General features: G+C 42.7%; 1 long non-coding RNA gene across 1 annotated transcript; it reads left to right on the forward strand.

Moving 5' to 3' along the window:
• The first annotated feature begins 3,315 nt into the window (after nt 1-3,315).
• On the forward strand, nt 3,316-15,646 carry LOC310674590. The gene is made up of 3 exons (XR_014509662.1): nt 3,316-3,769; nt 13,272-13,362; nt 15,419-15,646. It is a non-coding gene; the product is annotated as an uncharacterized lncRNA (long non-coding RNA).
• Nucleotides 15,647-20,533: the final 4,887 nt, after the last annotated feature.

Below are 20,533 nucleotides of genomic sequence, written 5' to 3' on the forward strand. Positions count from 1 at the left end.
TTCAGCTAGGCTTTACAATAAGCATACATTTCTGCTCCCACACTCATGCACACTGATTTATATGCTGTTCCGGTACATGTCAGTGCAGTGGAAATAAGAGCTATGCTTACTAGCTAGAACATTTCTGCTTTTTCTAAGGGGACTGGGGGAATGTAAATCAAATAAAAGGCATCACTTAAGAGATGGGAACTTAATATCTCTTATTCTTCTTTTGCTTTGGTGCAGCTGTTTCAGAGTTGCTGTCTGCAAAAGGAGGATGTCCCATTGGCTAGCAGTTTGTTCATTTAATCCTCGGCAATAAATCAAGCCGACATTATTCCCAAGAGTCTGATGCATTACATAGTTTGCACCGCTCCTTCTGACTCAACAGGTGAGTCACCAGCAGCCATTGTTTCTGTGAGCTCAATCCTTTTAACTATTGATGAGTAATTCCTTAGGGCAGCTAATGGAAGTTAAGTAGGTTTGTGGGAGAACTCTATATGCGCGTGCTTGGCATGCGAAAGCGCAGGGAAGAACATTATACTTTACCGGCAGATCTTCCTGTCACAACATTCGGCGTCGAGCCTAACATGGAATTTCCAGTTTCTCAGAAAACGATGTCTATTTATTGACACTCTTAGGCCTAAGCTAGCTGAGCTGTCTTAATATGCCTAATTATTTTTATTACACCGCTTATAAAGAGTCTGTTTCTAATCTAGTGAAGGCTCCCAGAACTCTTCCAGTAACTTCAGTGGGGTTTAGGTAAGGCCAATATACATGACATCCCCTGGGAGTAAAGCAGATGGTTGACAAGCAAACAGATGGCATGGCTAAGCTCACTCTGACAGGCCTCACTTCACTGACAGGGATACGGATTTTGCTTGTGTTTGCATGTGACTGCATATCTGTACTTTACCTTCCCATAGTCTGTCTCCAGGCAGACAGGGCTTTTTTTCAGCCAGAACTCGCTGGTGTTCATGGTGAGTTCTGGCACCTCTTTTTCTAGGAAAATAGCACTGCAGACGGACATATTTTTTCCCTGAAGTTGCGCTCTGATAACAGAAGTGACCTAGGCTTGGAGAAATGGACTCAGAAGGTGAGGTGGTGGGAAAGTGCAGGCTCAGTTCTCTTTATCTGTGCAGCCCTTTTGCTTTAAATGAGGTCCCTCCTCATCCCTCTTGATGTGTCATCAGGACAGACATAGTCCCCCAATGGGGCTGCTACCACCATCATACCCAGTTGTGTCTTTCTTCAGATGGTGCTTTTGATAAGCACATGTATATGCACATACGTATTCACATGCTATGAAAGCAGGAGACAGGATAAGTTTCCACTCATGATCATGACATATGATTCCCCTCCCTCCCAGATGATGGGAACAAGCAGAGCACTAAGGAAGCCAACTGGCCAATGGATACCCTGACATCACTTATTTCTGGTCATCCCCGACACCTCCAAACTGCCTCAATTCCAAAAACAAGCTCCCCGCTCCCCAAAACACAGTTCCCTTGATGAGCTCTTCTTCTCTTTGCCCTGGGGCATCTATTTGTGTGTTAATTCCGCAGGGTTTGCCCATGCTGACTTGTGCTATGGACCAAGCTGCTGACCTAAGGGTTGCCTGTATTTAAGGTCCTCTTCTCATCCAATGGCTTCTCTGAAAAGGCTGGTATGCTGTTAAGTCCAGTTGTGTTATTTCTAGTACATAAAAAGTAGGCTTTCTGCACCACAAAAAAACCCAAAAGGTTATATTTGCTTGCTCCCTCGCATGTGAAGCCCAGTGCAGAAAAGGGGTGGCAACGCTGCCTCTGCCTCTCCCACACTTCACCCCCGGGTCACGCTTGTCCCAGGAGAAGAGCTGCTGAGGCTGAGTGCGAAAAAGATGCCTCAACAGGTCCCTTGCGTGCCGGAGCCAGGCTCCAATGAGGGAGCTTGTCATGGGGGCGCCTGGTCATGACCCCTCTAAAAAAGTGCACCTGGGGCTGTGCCCCCCCCCAGCCATGCCCCTGTGTGTGTTCTTGCTTATGTAGTCAAAATGACCACATCAACACATGAAAGAAGTATCAGCAGGCTCAGGAAAACCTCAAGGTTTGCAAAAGTACAAAAAATATTAGGGGGAATCCCTAGTTGTGTGGTGGTGTAATAAAAAATTTAAGGTCTTATATATATAATAAATGTTCATAAATTTACCAACCAAGCATTTACATAGATATGTGGACCACATTGTCTGGAGCAGCACAGGAAGACTGTCCTGAAACCATTTTGACCCCCAAGCTGATCAAATGTTTTCTCTGAAAGGAGGGAGGGAGTGAGGGAACCTTCCCATTGTCTCAGGAATTGGGAAATCACCATCTCAAAGGATTGGCCAGACTACCAGGAAAGGCAATCAGATAAGGCATTATCAGATAACCTGGCAGACAGGAAAAACAACAACATTCAAATTTCTGTTGTAGACCGCCTTTTCTGCGATGTAGGTATGATGTTTGTGGGGGGTGGTCTTGGGTTACACCCCTTCTGTGGTATATGTATGATGTATGGAGGGGTGGTCTTGAGCTCCAGGGCAGGGAATTCTTTGTTCAGGGTCCTCTTCCGTCCTCCTGCATGTGAGGGGATCACCCTGTTGCAACAGCTTTAATAAAGTTCAGGCTTACTAGCTGCTTTGCTTCTCAATATTCTCTGGTTGGCCTCTGTTATTTTCTCCTACCGATAGGAAACCCACTTAAGGACACTATACGGACTCTGGGATACCCCATAAGGGAAGAAGGGCAGATTTTGTTTACAACAGTGGAGGGCAAAAACAATGTAAATAAGAATGGGGTTGCTCACTTACCATAGAATACAAACGGGGAGGGGCGGGAACTGAGTGGGAGAGGGAATGAAATGGAATGGTGTATCATGGCTAAGCACACATGTACAAGAGCCAATTGCCTAAGGTTGGTTGTGTTTCTTCATTTTTGTTTGTTTTGTCTTCTAATAATTCATAAAAGCTGATTGGCATAGTATGAAAAATAAAATGTGCTGGTAAACTCCCATCTGTCTGGTTCCCCTGTTTAACCCTATCAATAATGACATATATATATATATATATATATATATATATATATATACACACACTGTATATATATATGCGCATATGTATGTTTGTAGGAACTAAAGCAAGCATGTGCATGCAAAATATTATGCCACAGAACAGATGGTTTGTAAAGTAGGCATCCAAATAGAATATTTTGCTGTAAAGCTTCAACTGTTTGCAAGCAATGCTATGATTTCCCTTATATATGGGGCCCTGGAGAACTGGCTTCTTGCCGAAGGTCAGCTGCATGGCAGAAGAGAGTTGCTCAGGTCAGTGGTGGAGCTTCAAGCAGCACCCCTTGGAATATTTATGGTATGAAATATTGCAGAATTTCATCAGGATGTCACAGGAGGATATGCACTGATTGGAAACGAAGCTGCGTGATCACCCCAGTGTTGGTGGGTCAAAATATAGCATTGAAAGCAGGATTGCAGATGACTGCCCCAATAGCTTCATAAGCAGAAACTATCATGGCACAAGCAACCACTCGCCTCTTCTAGAAGTGGAGCGATAATTTTGTGCTGTGGTTTGGATTCCACTGTCTAATTTATCTCTCAGTTGTTTGCTGCTTATGACTCTAAGATTTAATTAGAAAGAAACAAGATAAGAACTGTGACCTGTGTGTGGTGAACAGTATGTCCAATCTTTGATTGAGGGCAATGCTTGGATTGCTGCAGCAGATGATTAATGCCTCATGCTAAAGAGAAAACACATACTTTGGTGAGTTCATTTTACTCTTTTAAGAAAATGTTGTGTTTTTATTCCTTTGTGATACGGATTATATTTAATAGAGAAATGGCTGATTGAAAGCAAGTATTTCTCCATGCCCCTGCCCCAGAAAAGAATCTGTAAGATGATGAAAAGCATGAAAAGGATAGAGAACTCTTTCCGTTTGTGTAGCTAATAGGAAAGAAGAACATGATAGAAGGTCTGATTATCAGCTGATGAAACAGAGATTGAGATAAAATCTTTGCGTATCTCCAAAATCAGTTACTGCTGTAAAATATGAATGGATGGCAACAGATTTAATACTTATTAATTGTCCTTGCACTCACATGGAATATATTTTGCATGCCTTGAGATGATCACATGCAGCCATGGATAACGAAGCTTTCTGTCTGAATAAATTCATTTTATGGTCTATGAGAACGATGACAACTGAGCTGCCTTGCATAAATGATTTACAAGGACAATCTTGACATCGTTGTTAACATACAAGCAGGCATGCTGAACAGTAGTAAGACTTCAAACACAATCATATGCTACATCCAGTCTTACTTCGATTAGGCATCACTGGAACTACCTGTTTGTGCTACCAAATCCAGATGCAGTTAAAATATGGATATTATTTTAAAGCACATAAAGTGAAATGAAATATTTCTGGATTTTTGCAAAACCCCAGAATAATGAGAAAAGTGTGATTTGCCTTCCTTTATTTACAAGGTTCAGCAAAGCCACTTTTTCATCATCATTGCTTATCTGTATGCTGCTTTTGCATGGGTCTTAAAGTGGCTCACGGCATCAGAAAAATGCACATACTAAAATATAACATTTCAAGATATAACAAGAACAACAGTCATAGATTAATTAAAACATCTCATACTAAAAAACTGTACACTTTGATTAAACAATCTACTTAACAATTCATAATGAGGCCTAACAAAAGGAATACAAGAACATAGTCCAAAGAGTAGCAAAAATAACATTTCCCCCCCAAGCTGAAATCTCGCGCCCCAGCAACTCCTAAACACCTCCCTATTCTAATGACTTCTAAGCACCTTGAACATGATAAGCAACATTTTTAGCTGAAGGGAGTCAGGACCCTGCCTTCCTGGGTTTGGTGGCAATGAACAAGAGCCAGAGCTACCATTGAGCCTTTCTGAGCCAGTTGCCTCAAGCAACACTCTGGAGCATGGGTAGGCAAACTATGACCCGGGGGCCAGATCCGGCCCAATCGCTTTCTAAATCCGGCCCGCGGATGGTCCGGAAATCAGCGTGTTTTTACGTGAGTAGATGTGTCCTTTTATTTAAAATGCATCTCTGGGTTATTTGTGGGGCATAGGAATTCGTTCATCCCCCCCCCCCCCAAATATAGTCCGTCCCCACAAGGTCTGAGGGACAGTGGACAGGCCCCCTGCTGAAAAAGTTTGCTGACTCCTGCTCTGGAGGGATGGCAGATTTGGATCTGGATGCCATGCCCTGCCTCCTGCCTGCTTGCTTGCGGTGGCAGATGCTTCCTTCTCTCTAGGGCAGTTTCCTTATATTCACACATATCTTTCTGTCCTCCCTCCAAATAAACACACTTCCTTTTTCCTTACCACTGAGCAAGCTCTCTCTTGCCTTTTTGCGCCATGTATTCTTATCTGGAGGCTGAAGCTGCTCTCTTGTCAAGATGGGAGTCTTGCTTGTCAGGAGACAACTGGGCATGCAGCGTAATACTTGAATGGGACTTTGTGGGTTAGTGGTTTGATAGGAAGACATTATGAAATGGTGAGGGGAAATGCTTTTGTGAACAAATGGGGATGAAATGAAGAAGGGAAATGTAGGTGGGGAGGGAAAGCATTCCATGCTCCTCCCTCCCTCCCTGTGTTTTCCTTCTCCATTTCATTCACCGTGCTTCACTACAGTGAAAAGTGTGTTTGCTCAATGGAATTTGCTTTCTCCTTTTTGCTATCTTAACATTTTTCGGTAGTAGAAAGATGTAATACTTGTGACATCTGATGCAGAGACAGTACTGGAAAGTTCAGAAACTGAATCCAGATGATTAAAGTGAAGCCTGGTTAATAGATATACTTGTCAGTCTTTGTTACTGCTTTGGAGTTCAAATTACAACTCAGAGATATAAGAGAGCAGCATCGGCATCAGGAAACTGACAACAACACTCAATGCGAGTTAAATGCCTATGTTTACATCAGGCACGAGGGTTAGCAGATGATTTTGTTTGTCTTTCCGGCTCAATCACAAGTTGGAGTCTGACTACACACTTCAAGCAAATACATGTGACAAAGCCCTTGATATACACGATATCATTTCCAAAAAGAATAGCAGCTTGAAAGGTGCAATATTAAATAAAAAGAAACCAGGGGAAAGGCGTACTTATTCCTTCCACCTGTCACTGTTCCTCTTTCAAAAATATGTACAGCTGCTTCCCACTTATGGATTCAAAATGTTGTTCATTCATGTTTTTAACTGTGGAAGGGCAGGAGCTGCTTATTTGGAGTGGAGAACCATCAGAAAGGGAAAGGTGACCTGAGCCCCTTTTCCACCCCTTCCATTCAAGATCATCCTTCATGACACCTATGAATATTGATTCATGTAGCCGTGTTGTCTGCTTTGACTAGAAATGGGCTTGGATGTCTCACAAAGAGGCCATTTTCAGCAATTGAGATTCTTTAATTGGAGATGGGACTGAACCTAACTTGGGACTTAGGCTGCACAGTGCTGTAGTGGAGCAGGGACTCATTACCCCCCCCCCCACAGCAGATAATAACATCTGCTGGAGCAGTATTTGGTAATTGTTGTCAGTTTGGAGGGTGGTGTGTCTAGGTGCTTGATCCCTTCATGAAGTAGCCTAGTCTGATTGGCCTACGGCAGGTCACGCCACAGATTTCATGGCTAATCAGGGATGACAACCCAGGCCTCCTCAGCCAAAGTCTGACATGCTGATTGCCAGCTGATCCTAATAAATTGGTTATTGTGCTATTTATTATGCTAGGTAAAAGTTGGGGATATAAATATATGCTTTTTTAAAAGTGTGTGTGTGTGTGTGTGTGTGTGCGCGCGCGCGTGTATGAGTTCTTTAAGCCAACATTTTTGCTGCAATATCTTCTAATGAATTCTATTGCTATCAGATTTGCAGTTTAACAGCCAGTTTTAGAAGCGTTCAAAAATGACAAAGTGGAGGGTGTTTCTAGCTCAGCCTAGGAACCACATGTGTGGCACTTTGGATTCCATGACAAAAGAAAGGAAGGGTAATAAACACAATAAAAGAAAGAAATGAAAAAAGGAGCAACACAGCCACCTGCATTTTTGAACTTCTCTTGGGGCATGGCTAGGGACTCTCATGTGGTATTGCTATAGAGGCAGCCATGATGAGCTCCTGCTCTTCACAATCTACCATGACAACACTGTTCTTGTACAGCTCAGTACCAGTCTCCTGAGTATAGCTTCAGCCCTGAAGCTGTTTCTTTTTTAAAAAAAACGAGTTCCACTACCCATGTCTGCATGCCCTGTGTCATCTCCTCAAAAGGTAGTATAGCCAGGGCTTAGTTAAACTGATATTTATACTTTTCTTTGAAGAGAATAACCACAGTGTTCCACAATAAAAATAATGAAATATAATGCATGCTCCTACTCTGGATGCAGTGCCAACTGGGCCCAGTATGGTCAAAGATTGACCAGGACTGGTGCCATCCCCTCTACCTCCTGCCCCTTCCTTCTTCTTCCTGCTTACCTCTGCCGGTGGAGGGAAGCTAACATCACTGCCAGTGTGGCACTGCCTCTTCTGCCCAAAAACATTAAAGTGGGCAGAAATGCATCCAGCAGAAAACCCCAAAATGAGGTGTTCTGCGGTGGAACTGAACTAACTCCATTGCTATCATGTGATTGCATTGACCCCAACACAGGCCAAATTCCTGGCACAGCTATCTGCTTGCCCCCAACCTTCTACCTACATATGTGACAGTGGCCCCACCATCCTGCTAAGCCCTGCCAGGCAGCGGCCAAGTTTGGATTATGCCCTAATTATGTAAAGGTAAAGGGACGCAGTGGTGCTGTGGTCTAAACCACTGAACCTCTTGGGCTTGCTGATCGGAAGGTTGGTGGTTCAAATCCACACAAGAGGGTGAGCTCCCGTTGCTCTGTCCCAGCTCCTGCCAACCTAGCAGTTCGAAAGTGCAAGTAGATAAATAGGTACTGCTGTGGCGAGAAGGTAAACAGCATTTCTGTGTGCTCTGGCACTTGTCACAGTCCTCCGTGCGCCAGAAGCGGTTTAGTCATACTGGCTACATGACCCGGAAAGCTGTCTGTGGACAAAGACTGATTCCCTTGGCCTGAAAAGCGAGATGAGCGCCACACCCCATAGTCGCCTTTGACTGGACTTAACCGTCATGGGGTCCTTACCTAATTATGCAAAATACATCCAAGCATTAAGTAATGTCAGTAGAAAAAAAAAAAACCAGAGGTTCATGTCAATTGCCTGCAGCAGCCAGCTGGCATTTTGTACGACGTTTTCTGAGTCGCAGTAACATTCTCTGAGCATGGAGAAATTGAGATTTCAGAAGCTGTTAGGAACATAGGAAGCTGCCTTATACTGAACCAGAACACTGGTCCATTTAGCTTAGTATTGTGCATGGGCTCGTCAGGATTTAAGGCAAGTTTCTCTTCCTCTCCTACCTGGATCTGCTGGGGACTGAACCTGGGACCTTCTGCATGTATAGGAGATGTTCTTCCACTGAGCTATAGCCATTGTATTGTATTAAGATAAATGGCTCTTCCTAACTCACCATCTGACTAGTCCATGGGGGCATGGAATTGGAAGCCTCCACACACATGAAATTATCTAGCTACAAACACAGCACAGCTAGAGGGAGGGGAAGTGAAATGACCAGGGGGAAGAGGGGGAAGTAGCAGTGCATGTTCTTTTTAAAGGCAACAAAGCCTACCTTCCAAGTGTTCTGCATTTCATCCAAGTGTTCAATATTTTGACAAGCCCTGTCACTATGGGAAGAAATTTTCCGAGCTCCCATATGGTAACTACCACATTATTTTAAGATAACAGCTGTTATATTCTATCACATAAAAACACTTTCAGCAACTAGTCAACAACCCTATTTTCAAGCTGTAAACGAATAAATCTTATAAACGTTATTTTCATATTGTTTGCCAGCAAGCCCCCATGTTCTGAAATTCCATATTGATAAAATATGGCCAATATGCCATTGAGAAAATCCCATCCTTTGTTGTTATTAATGTTTGGCTCATGTATCCTGATCACTGATTAGGAGGTTCTCTCACAGTGGGGATTATGGAGCATGAATGGCTCATACTTATTTCTAATTAATTTCCTTGTGCTATGCCCCATGTAGATGGAATGAACATTTAAAGTTTTTAAATTTTAGTCAAAGCCCTATAAGGTACTTCGTTTTCTTTTTAAAACAACAACAACAATGAAACTCAGTGGTTGCAGCATTTATGGATAAGAAACCATTGAAGTTGTGCCCTATTATTTATTAGTTTTTCCGAAGTCTGTAGAAATCAAGTCTATGCTCTTAAACCTAATATTGATTTGCCATCATGACTGATTCTTAGCAAAACCAGTGGAAGATTGATTGCAAAACCACTCCTCAAAGAACAACCTATAGATCACAAACACAGGAGTCTGTGCAAACAAGATTAAAGGGTGTCACCCATCTTTAGTATAATTCCACTTATAATGTTGGTTGTGCTAAATTATTTTTCGCTGCAAAATAAAACTATTTGGCCAATGACCTCGGATGGCGGGAGCTGCAGTTGTTGTTAAGTGGTGGTGTTTTAATAGACATATACTGCCCTTCATCATAAGATAGCAGGGCAATTCTGTGACACCTGAAGGTTCAAAGGTTCCCCAATGTTCCCTGAGTCTAGAGGGCCAAACAGTTTGCATTAAGCAGCTTCCTTTTCTACATTTTCAACATTTAGTTAGGCACTGAAACCTTGGAGTGTCACAGCCAGAGTGAGTAAATAATAATAATAATGGACTATATGGACCTGTGTTCAGGCTCAGTAAGCAGCTTCAGATATTCCCCACATTCCCCCCTGTCAAATTTTTCATATGCATTAATATTCAAGTGAATATATGCCACTAACCAATGTTTTTGTTTATATTGCGTAGTTTTATTTCCCTGTTGGAAATGTACAGACAAATGGGAACTAAGGAAAAGTGGGAGAGAGATGGATTCTTTTAAAAACAGGAAAGCTTCAGTCTTTCGTTTACTCAAATATTCATTACAGTGGTACCTCAGGTTAAGTACTTAATTTGTTCCGGGGGTCAGTACTTAACCTGAAACAGTTCTTAACCTGGAGCACCACTGGGCCTCCTGCTGCTGCTGTGCTGCCGGAGCCCAATTTCTGTTCTCATCCTGAAGCAAAGTTCTTATCCTGAAGCACTATTTCTGGGTTAGTGGAGTCTGTAACCTGAAGCATATGTAACCTGAAGCGTATGTAACCTGAGGTACCACTGTACATTTATATGCTACCCCATTCTGCGGAGATCAGTTCAAGTAGTACAGGTGAGAGCTGAGAGCAGAGTGGAGACCAAAGGTGGACAAACCCTAGAAGGAAGAAGAAGAAGAAGAAGAAGAAGAAGAAGAAGAAGAAGAAGAAGAAGAAGGAGAAGAAGAGGAGGAGTTTGGATTTGATATCCCGCCTTTCACTCCCTTTAAGGAGTCTCAAAGCGGCTAACATTCTCCTTTCCCTTCCTCCCCCACAACAAACACTCTGTGAGGTGAGTGCGGCTGAGAGACTTCAAAGAAGTGTGACTGGCCCAAGGTCACCCAGCAGCTGCATGTGGAGGAGCGGAGATGCGAACCCGGTTCCCCAGATTATGAGAAGAAGAAGAAGAAGAAGAAGAGTTTGGATTTGATATCCCGCCTTTCACTCCCTTTAAGGAGTCTCAAAGCGGCTAACATTCTCCTTTCCCTTCCTCCCCCACAACAAACACTCTGTGAGGTGAGTGGGGCTGAGAGACTTCAAAGAAGCGTGACTAGCCCAAGGTCACCCAGCAGCTGCATGTGGAGGAGCGGAGACACAAACCCGGTTCCCCAGATTAGGAGACTACCGCTCTTAACCACTACACCACACTGGCTCTCGGAGCATGACATGTCCTCCACCAGAGGTACTACCCCCACCCTAACACCCCATACACCCCATTTCACATAGTAAAATATGCCTTATAAATAGGTTTCAATAAAGCTGTTTACTGTATCAGCAGGTTCAGGCTTTTGCATGAAGATATTCCATCCTTGGAGAAGGAACTCCAGACCTTATGCCTGACTGGCTGCATGGGTTGTGAGCTGTGCATCATCCCCCTCTCTGAAAGCACTTGTTCCACAAATCTGATCTGAGAGCAGAGCAGATAGCAATGCCTAGTCTAGGAGCAATATAGGATCATTCCTGACACACAGGTTGTTTCTTGGGCAGGAAAGATTTTACTCTGGTTCAGGGATATTCAGAAAAGGGGATGTGATTATGATATACACTGTTACATACACATTAAAATCAAAACAAAACAGGAGGTTGCCATTGAAACCATTCCTAAACTGTATTCTTCTGATGGTTGGACATTCCATTTATAATTGACTCAGTTCTTTTTTTGCGCTTAATAGTAGTTGTAATCCTGCTCATGACTCCCATCTGTCTGTTCAAATTTCTCATGTACCAAATAATGTCTGAGGGACCGGAGCTTAGAGTTTTAGCTATCACATGATACAGAGTCCCATGCCTCTTAATCAGAGCATCAAGTGATTAATTCAGCGTGCTTCTCATTTCCTGCCTCAGCCTGCTCCCTACAACTTGAGGCGGCAGCCGGGGTTCACTTCAAAGCTTGCCGTCAACATCTCTGCAGCTAGTGTGGTTTTGTTGCCCTTTTCAGCTTGCCTCACTCCCAAGATAAATTGGGAAGTTTTCTCTTGAGGGTTTTCACAGAAGAGCTGCACAACAACAAGGCCATACATTTATTCAGGATGGAGAGGAAACTGAACAGGTTTCCCTCCAAGCTTGAAACCAGGACAGTCACCTCAAAGGTCTACAGTTTAATTTGTTACAAACCTCAGTGTCATAAGATCTGAATAATTAAAGTTTGGGGAGTGCCTTAATTATTCTGGAATCCATGCTCTAGGGTACACTATGGCTGGGTCTGAAAGCAACTACAGTGGTACCTCGGAAGTCGAATGGAATCCATTCCGGAAGTCTGTTCTAATTCCAAAACTTTTGGAAACCGCGGAGGCCCCGTCGGATGTTCGAGTTCCAAAGAATGTTCACAAACCGGAACACTCACTTCCGGGTTTGTGGCGTTCAGGAGCCAAAACATTTGACTCGCAAGGCGTTCAGGATCCAAAGTATGACTGTATAATCTTTCCCCAACCTGGTGTGTTCCAACCGTTTTGGACTATAATTCCCATGAGCCTCAGCTGTCAGGGGCTGATGTGAGTTGTATTCCAAAACAACTGGAGGGCACCAGTTGGTGAAGCCTGCTCTATACTATTCTTTGTGCTGGCTTCCTCTGCTACAAGGAGAAGGAATCTGTGGCCTTGCAGATGCTGCTGGACTCCAACTCTCGTCAGGGCCAGGCAGCATGGCCAATGGTCACGGATGATGGGAGTTGTAGTCCAGCAACATTTGAAGGCTGCAGACTCTCAATGCCTACTTTACTATGTTCAGTTCAAGCTCCCTCTATTTACTTTTTGGCAGTTCAGTTCCTTCCTTTCTCTTCTTTCACTTTCTCCGTCTGCTTGTTCACTTCTCTTGAATACCACAAACCTTTTTTTAAGCCCATATTTCCACCTCTGGTTCTCACATACATGCCATTTCCTATGTTGTCAATTTTTCTCCGTTACCACAGGATGATAAGAAAAGCCCTGCCCGAACAGACCCATGGTCTTTCTATTAGTCCGGCATCGTGTTTCCCACAGTGTTCAGCCAGATGTGTAGGAGAAGCCCACAGGCTTCTCACACACTCATTTCACATGAGCGAAATATCACAATCAAGAGAGCAAGTGTAGTATAATAGCTAGAGTGTTGAACATTGGGTTCAAATCCCCACCTGGCCATGAAACTCTCTGGGTGACCTTGTGCCATTATTATCTTTCCCCACACACTGGCAGGGGAGCATTTAGGGCCGTGCAAGCAGTGCACATGCACTGGGTGCTGAGCTGCAGGGCTGCAGTCTCAAAACTTGGTAAGTGAGACTTTGGGAAGGAGGGGTGAGGCTCTGACAGGGGCCTAGAGTCCACCCTCCTCCTTTCCAAAGCTTAGTTAGCACTCTCCTAGGTGGTTCGTTTGCATATTTGTATGCCTTCTAAGACTATAAGACTGTTTTAATCTTTGTAAGATGCCCATTTTCTTTTTGGGGTGCATAATACTGTTTTGCAGGAATTGTTGCCTTCTGTAGTCCTCCCTGCCATCTCAGTTTTAAGGGTGTTTTCTGTGTCCTTTTTTTCTTTTTTCCTGAAACTTATATTTTCAGATTTAATAATTTCAGTGGTGCGGTGACCACTTTGTGGGGCTCCTTTTCCAGAGATGAGCGCCTAGTTCCTTCACGTGCAATTCTTTGAGAGGTAAATACATGTGAAACATATATATTTTTAAGAAATCTTTCTTTACAGTACATAAATGTTTTAAACGTCAGGCAGAATATTGCTTTAAGAGTTGTTCTGTTTTGGGTACTGTTTGATTGCTTTTATCTTGGGATGTTTCATCCTGTTTGGCTTGTCTTATATACTTCCTGTACATGGTAGAAAAGCAACTAACTACCGGTAATCAATTTATGAATATTGCATTACAAAAGACTCACATTGACTTTAATGGGCTATAGCTAAACATCCTTTAGCTATGCCTCTTCTCTTGAACGAACTGGAGTCTGGCAATGTATTCATAAATGTCTGCCAACATTCATCTTGGAAATAAAATCACATGGATAATATTTTCATAGATTCTGGATTTTGGAACACCAGACTTTGAGTAAATAGACGCCCAGGCTGCCTCTTTCCCTAGTGTGTGTGTATACATGTGGCCTTTTGTAGTTTGCTTTCTTGCACAGGATTCTTCCCTCTATTTATACACCAAGTATTTAATTGTGAAATCCTTGCTGTGAATCAAGAGCAGCTTTAGGATTTGTGAGGCCCATTGCAGGAAGAAGGGAAGCTGCTGCTTTTCAGTAGAAAGAACAAGATGCAGTTAAGAGTGCCTGAAGCCATTACAGGGCTTCGCCAGTCAGATGACCTCCTTATTCACCATTTGTCCTAATTTGGTTGCAGAAAGCTTAGGCAGTGGTTAGACTATCTCCGGTCATTATTGAATATTTGTTCTGATTTGTTTACAGAGCGGTTATACAACAAAAAGCCTTCATTGTGATCTGTTTGTAGATATTTACATGACTTCCTGTTAATCTGTCATTTATTCCAGTCTTCAGTGCATTTCTCCATCGCTTTCCTAAATGCAAAAGCATTTTTTAAAAGCGGATTTGTTGCACTAGGGCAGTACAGTGTTTTGATTCACTTTAGTTGCACAAACTTAAATTCCCAGTGTATGGTTGAACCCCTTCCTCAAACTATCAGTTTACTAAAGGAGTACATTGATGCTGCAGGGTGAGCTGAACAGAGCTGCTAGAGCCTGATGATCTTCAGCTACTGGGGACAGCTAAATGCAGAAAGAGCTAACAAGTAAAATTAAAACTGAGAGTGAGAAAAGAGTATAAGATATGATCATGAGATAGCTCTGCTAAGTTTGCCAAACCGAGATCAATGTATCCATGTGATGTGATTAATTTTGACCTCTGCTAAGGCTATAAGACAGTGGTCACGAAATTAAAAGATGCCTGCTCCTTGGGAGAAAGGCGATAGCAAATCTAGACAACATCTTAAAAAGTAGAGACATCACCTTACCAACAAAGGTCCCTATAGTTAAAGCCATGGTTTTCCCAGTAGTGGTGTATGGAAGTGAGAGCTGGACCATAAAGAAGGCTGATCGCTGAAGAATTGATGCTTTTGAATTATGGTGCTGGAGGAGACTCTTGAGAGTCCCATGGACAGCAAGAAGATCAAACGTATCCATTATTAAGGAAATCAACCCTGAGTGCTCACTGGAAGGACAGGTCCTGAAGCTGAGGCTCCAATACTTTGGCCACCTCATGAGAAGAGAAGACTCCCTGGAAAAGACCCTGATGTTGGGAAAGATGGAGGGCACAAGGAGAAGGGGACGACAGAGGACGAGATGGTTGGACAATGTTCTCGAAGCTACAAACATGAGTCTGACCAAACTGCGGGAGGCAGTGGAAGACAGGAGTGCCTGGCGTGCTCTGGTCCATGGGGTCACGAAGAGTCGGACACGACTAAACGACTAAACAACAAGGCTATATCCAAACCAATGCTTAGAAGAGGGAAGAAAGAAAGATACACAGGGAATAGGAGTGCATTTGGGTTCCTGTGTTGCATATGATGGATACCTAAACTAAAAGAATAGAACACAGCAGCAGAGTAGGTCTGGATAAAGACAGCTATAACTTAAATGCAAACAATTACATTGTCATGTGTTAATGCTATATAATCTGCCAAATTGCTTGCTTAAGTAAGCTTTTGTACCCATTCTCGCTAAGGGCTTTGTTTTGTGTTTAAGGTGTATTTGCTCAGTTGAGCATGCAAAAAAACAATAACCAGCCAGCATCACCAGAAAAACTGAAGAGGCTGTGCAGCTGGCAGCTTTTATGACATCAGTCATAATCTGAGAGAACTGCAGCTGAAATCAGTCAGCACAAATAGGAGGTGCCGAAGGCAGCTGGTATTAACAAAGCACGCATTGGAAAGCAAAGCCTCCCCACCCCACCCACACCCAGCAAAAAAAAAAAAAAAATTGCTGCAGACGACTCATATACAGAAAACAGAATAAAAACTGGCTCATGTTTCTCTGTCAGCCTTCCCTTTCCTGCAGTAGTGTCCCAGAACGTTTTTATACAGGATGGGGTTAGCCATGGGCCCAATACAGGCAACCAGGCTATCTACAGTGGAGTTGCCATTATCTGAATTAAAGAGAATGATATGTGATTATTTCCCCTCGTCTCCATTCTAATATGTGCAAAATAAGTGCTGAAAGATTCTAAAAAATTGATTTCTAATGGTATGTGTTTATAATCAAGGCAAAAGAATGCTTATGGGGACTAGCCATGGAAGTTCTAGATTATTGACTACAATTGAGACTAGGGTTACATAGTGACCATATCTCAGTTCCTGCTTGTTTTTCACTTAACTGAAACATATTTTTCCCCCTTTCCTGTTCTTTGTCCAACCACCCTTGGTTCACAGACCCTGCAGGAAAAAAAGGGAACAGTTTTGATCTTCCAAATGTAATATTGATATTGTTGCATGCCACCCCAATCTCCAAGCGGTGCAGGACTCCAGGAGTTCCAGGTGCTTATCCAAGGTCCGGTTTCCTTGGAATGAGGGACAGTGGAGGCTGTGGTGCCCTTATGATATACGGTTTATTTACACATATATACAACCTGAGGGTGGGACTCACAGCATGAACACCCCAAGAATCTTGGTTCGCCCATAGTCAAAGCCTTGACTTCAAGCAGAAATCAAGGATGGCTCTGCCTTTCTGGCTTCTTCCTGCTTCTAGCCCAGCTTTCACAAAAACTCACTCGCTTTTGTCTTTCTCATTACCAATCAGGTGAGGGAGCCAACCCCACCTCCCGCATTCTCTATATGGCACAGAGCTACTTCCTTTGTTAAACTAAGAACCATACTTAAGTGGCAACTATGGCCCTTGCCTAAATCAACATTGATATCCTCCATTAGATTTTAACCCTTGCAGGATCCAGGACCCTGGAATTAGAAGGGAATCAGGCACCATGCAGATTAATCCCCTGCCTAACATACAACAATATCAATGGATAAAACTGATGGAGTCAGCCTTTATAGCTGCCAACTCAGTACTTGCAGCAAATACTAAATATGCTCTCTCTCTCTCTCTCTCTCTCTCTCTGTGTGTGTGTGTGTGTGTGTGTGAAATGACCAGCAGATAATTTTTTTTCAACTTTTTCAACTTTTTTCATTTTTTTCCGGCTGGAATTTGATAAATCTGTCGTATTCCTATCAAAATTTGCTCCTAAAATTCCAGGGCCCAGCTTATTCAGTGAAATAATGAAGACTGGTTTTGCCTTGCATGGCATCATGCAATATTCCTAGCCATCTTTATTGTATCTGGCTCCCTTTTGGGGGGAAAATTCTCCTCCACCCTTCTATTGGCAGTGCTATGAATTGCTCTGCATGTTAACCTATCCTGTGAAACTGAAAAGAAGCCAGATGTTATTGACAAAGAACTCTGATCTCAGTTGCCAGAAAGAAAGGCAGAAAATTTGCCGCAGTATATGTCACTGATGCAGCACTGATGTTAAATGGTCTGTATCAAATACTGTGTAGGACAAACTGATGGAGAAGGCTAAATTTCAGGTTTCTGTGACAGGAACTCAGAAGTCTTCTAACTGGCAGTCAAATACGTCATTCTATACGACGCCTGAAACATAGGCAGGTGTGGTAGTACAGCGTCAAATACTCACAGACAGGCAGTTATTTCTGAGGTGAAGCATGAAGGAGGCGCCATTGGCTAGAGAGTGTGCACATTGCTATTATCTCTTCATGAGTTTCGCCAGTTTATTATTGCAGCACTTCCCAAGCTTTCAAAACCTGTTTAACTAGAGACAGCAATGAGGCTTGTGAAGTGACAACAGGAAATTATGCCCCTATAGTACCACTTTCAGCTCTTTTAAAAACAATGGAGGAGGACCCAGCTTCAGTCCCCAGCACTTCAGCTAGAGCTGTGGAAGACCCTTGAAAAGCTGTCAGTCAGCGTAAGCCAATACTGAGCTAGGCTAACTCGGTATAAGGCAGCTTCCTGGATTCCTAATTATTTCTCTTCAGACATGGAGGTTTTAGTTATTTAAAATTTGAATTGGTGTACATAAAGCAAAATGGTTCCCTGACAAAATGACTTACAGGCTAATTTGACATTACAAGAGGTGCATGGTGTAATGTAATGACATTCAGCATTTCCCTGCCACCTGTAACCAGCAGATAATGAATCTGGGCAAGTAAGTGTTGTATGCATTGACATCACACCTTTCTTTTACTGGGGTAGAGATATAGGTCAGTGGCAACAAGCAGCACACCCTAGGGCAGGGGTCAGCAACCCGCGGCTCCGGAGCCGCATGTGGCTCTTTTACACCTTTGCCGCGGCTCCGGGGAGGATACTAGCGAGGGGAGGAGGCTCATTGTGTGCCCTGACACTCCCCACTGTTTTAAATGTCGCAATGGTTTTGCGGCTCCCAGGTTTTTTTTCTTCGGTCCAAGTGGCTCTTTTTGTCTTAAAGGTTGCAGACCCCTGCCCTAGGTTCTAGTTAGGCTCTAACAGATATAACAGGAATACAACAAAAAGTACAGAGTTCAGGCACATTAAGAGATGCTTCCTATTAGCTGCATTAAAACAAAAAATATCCTCTTTTCCCTCAAGCTATGCACCTTTACAAGATAATTCAATCATTATTAAATCAGTAGAATAGCAGAGAAACAAACCTTGCAAAAACCAGCCTTAAGGGAAACATAAGACTGCTTGGATATTGAGACTAGACAGAGAAATAGCATTGTTCTTTTTCATGACAGTAAAGCTGGCAATCCTCCAGTACAGCTGATTTTGTTATAGATTCAAGAGAGAGATAAGAAAATCCTTCTTTAGACTACAAGCACTGCCACAAGATGTGGGTCATTCTAGATTATTCTGGAAAAGGATTGGGCAGATGTATTTATCAAGGGGTACGAATGATGGTGATAACTAGAAGGTTTGGGTTCAGGATATTTGAACGATTGCCTTCAGATAACAGTGGAACTGGTGCAGGCATCAAGAAATCAGGTGTTTTTAATTCATGTGCTAGAGGTGGCAGAGGGATGGGGGACAGCAGATAGATGGCACTTTGCCAGGGCCCCCTCAAACCTTGCAGCAACACTGTTTCTGTGATGGAAAAATGATCAGGTAAAAAATCACCCCTGGTCACTCTCTAGTGTTCTCCAGCCCTCTTCCAATTATATAAACTTCATTGAAAGAGATGACACTATTTAAACAAAAATTATCCTTAAGAGCTATTTATCTGAATCTTGTCTGAAACTCCTGAGTCACAAAAGTCTACAATTCCAGAGGTAACGTTTGTGTAATATGCAGGGAGTTATTCCCACTAAAAAGTAAACAAGATTGCTTATCATGCACTATCACAGATAATCAGAAGATTACGAGTAAACTTGCTCAGTCATGCAAGACAGAGCAGGTAAATGGTCTGCTATTGCAAAGGAAGAAAATGTACGTTCTTGAGAAAGATTGAAGAAGACAAGGCTACGCTTAAAAAACCCGCAACAGAAATGAGTGATCTGACTGACATAGGACTGACATAAATTTAAAAAATGAAACACAAAATAGTATAATTTGCACATATTTACTTGAATTAATAATGCAGGTGGTGATGGTTGTTACTCCCCCTCCCCCTCTCTCCTCAGAACATGACCTTTTATGCAGTTTCATAAATAAAGAGCAAGTTCCTTTCCCCAACAGTAGCTTAAATTCTAAAACTGGCAATGGGGAAGTCTACAGAGGGAGACATAGGTAGCAAATGCAAATAAGGCCGCTATCCTATACAGTGGTACCTCGGGTTGCATATGCTTCAGGTTACAGACTCCGCTAACCCATAAATAGTACCTCGGGTTAAGAACTTTGCTTCAGGATGAGAACAGAAATCGTGCTCCGGCGGTGCAGAAGCAGCAGGAGGCCCCATTAGCTAAAGTGGTTAAGAACAGTTTCAGGTTAAGAACAGACCTCCAGAACGAATTAAGTTCTTAACCTGAGGTACCACTATACACATGTACCTACTTAGTTGGGAATAAGCTCAGTGGAGCCTAGAACTGTGCTCCATATTGATTGAAATACTTTGTTTAGAGTCAATCTATTATACTGGAAATCTGGCTTAAACACAGTGCAAGAAACACATTTGGGACAGTCTGGACTATGTGGACAATATTTTTTCTAATTATGTGTGGATGCAACAGTGGTTCAGTTAGGCCAGAAGCCCAGAGTCCCACTCCACTGAATGATCACGGCTCTCACAGTAAAAGCTGGTTTTACCACATTTTGAAGCAAGTGAAATCATGCACATTTCCATCTAAAGGGGTGAATATAAGACTATTAGGCCCCATGTACACTATACATTTGAAGAATTGTAGCTCTGTGAGGGGAGCAGGAGTCAAAGGCAGCACTGCAAACTCCACTTAATTGGAACAAGCCCCATTGAATTCAATATGATTTACTTCTGAATAAACATGGTTAGGCTTGCACTGTAAAATTATGTAGCTGTACCACTAATACAAAAATACAACTTTTGATGCAATGACATTAAAGCATTTTAGAAAATAGACACGTTTGCCTTTTCCTTTGTTAATTGCCTTGCCAATTGTGTTAAATAGATCAATAAACTTACAGAACAATTCTCTGCATGTTTACTCATAAATAAGTTCCATTGCATTCAGAGGGCCTTACTCCCTACTAAGTGTGCTCAGGTTTGCAGTCCTAGACAGCAGCCTAAAATAAGTGTTTTTATTATTTTATTAACTATTTAGAGAGGATTTGCAGTGTGTGGGGTTGGATCTGTATAGCATAGTTAAGAAATGTCCAGGTTCCAGCTGAGCCTGTCAGTAATGT

Source organism: Podarcis tiliguerta (genome assembly GCF_965153285.1).
Source record: "Podarcis tiliguerta genome assembly, chromosome: 3".
Classification (NCBI taxonomy): domain Eukaryota; kingdom Metazoa; phylum Chordata; class Lepidosauria; order Squamata; family Lacertidae; genus Podarcis; species Podarcis tiliguerta.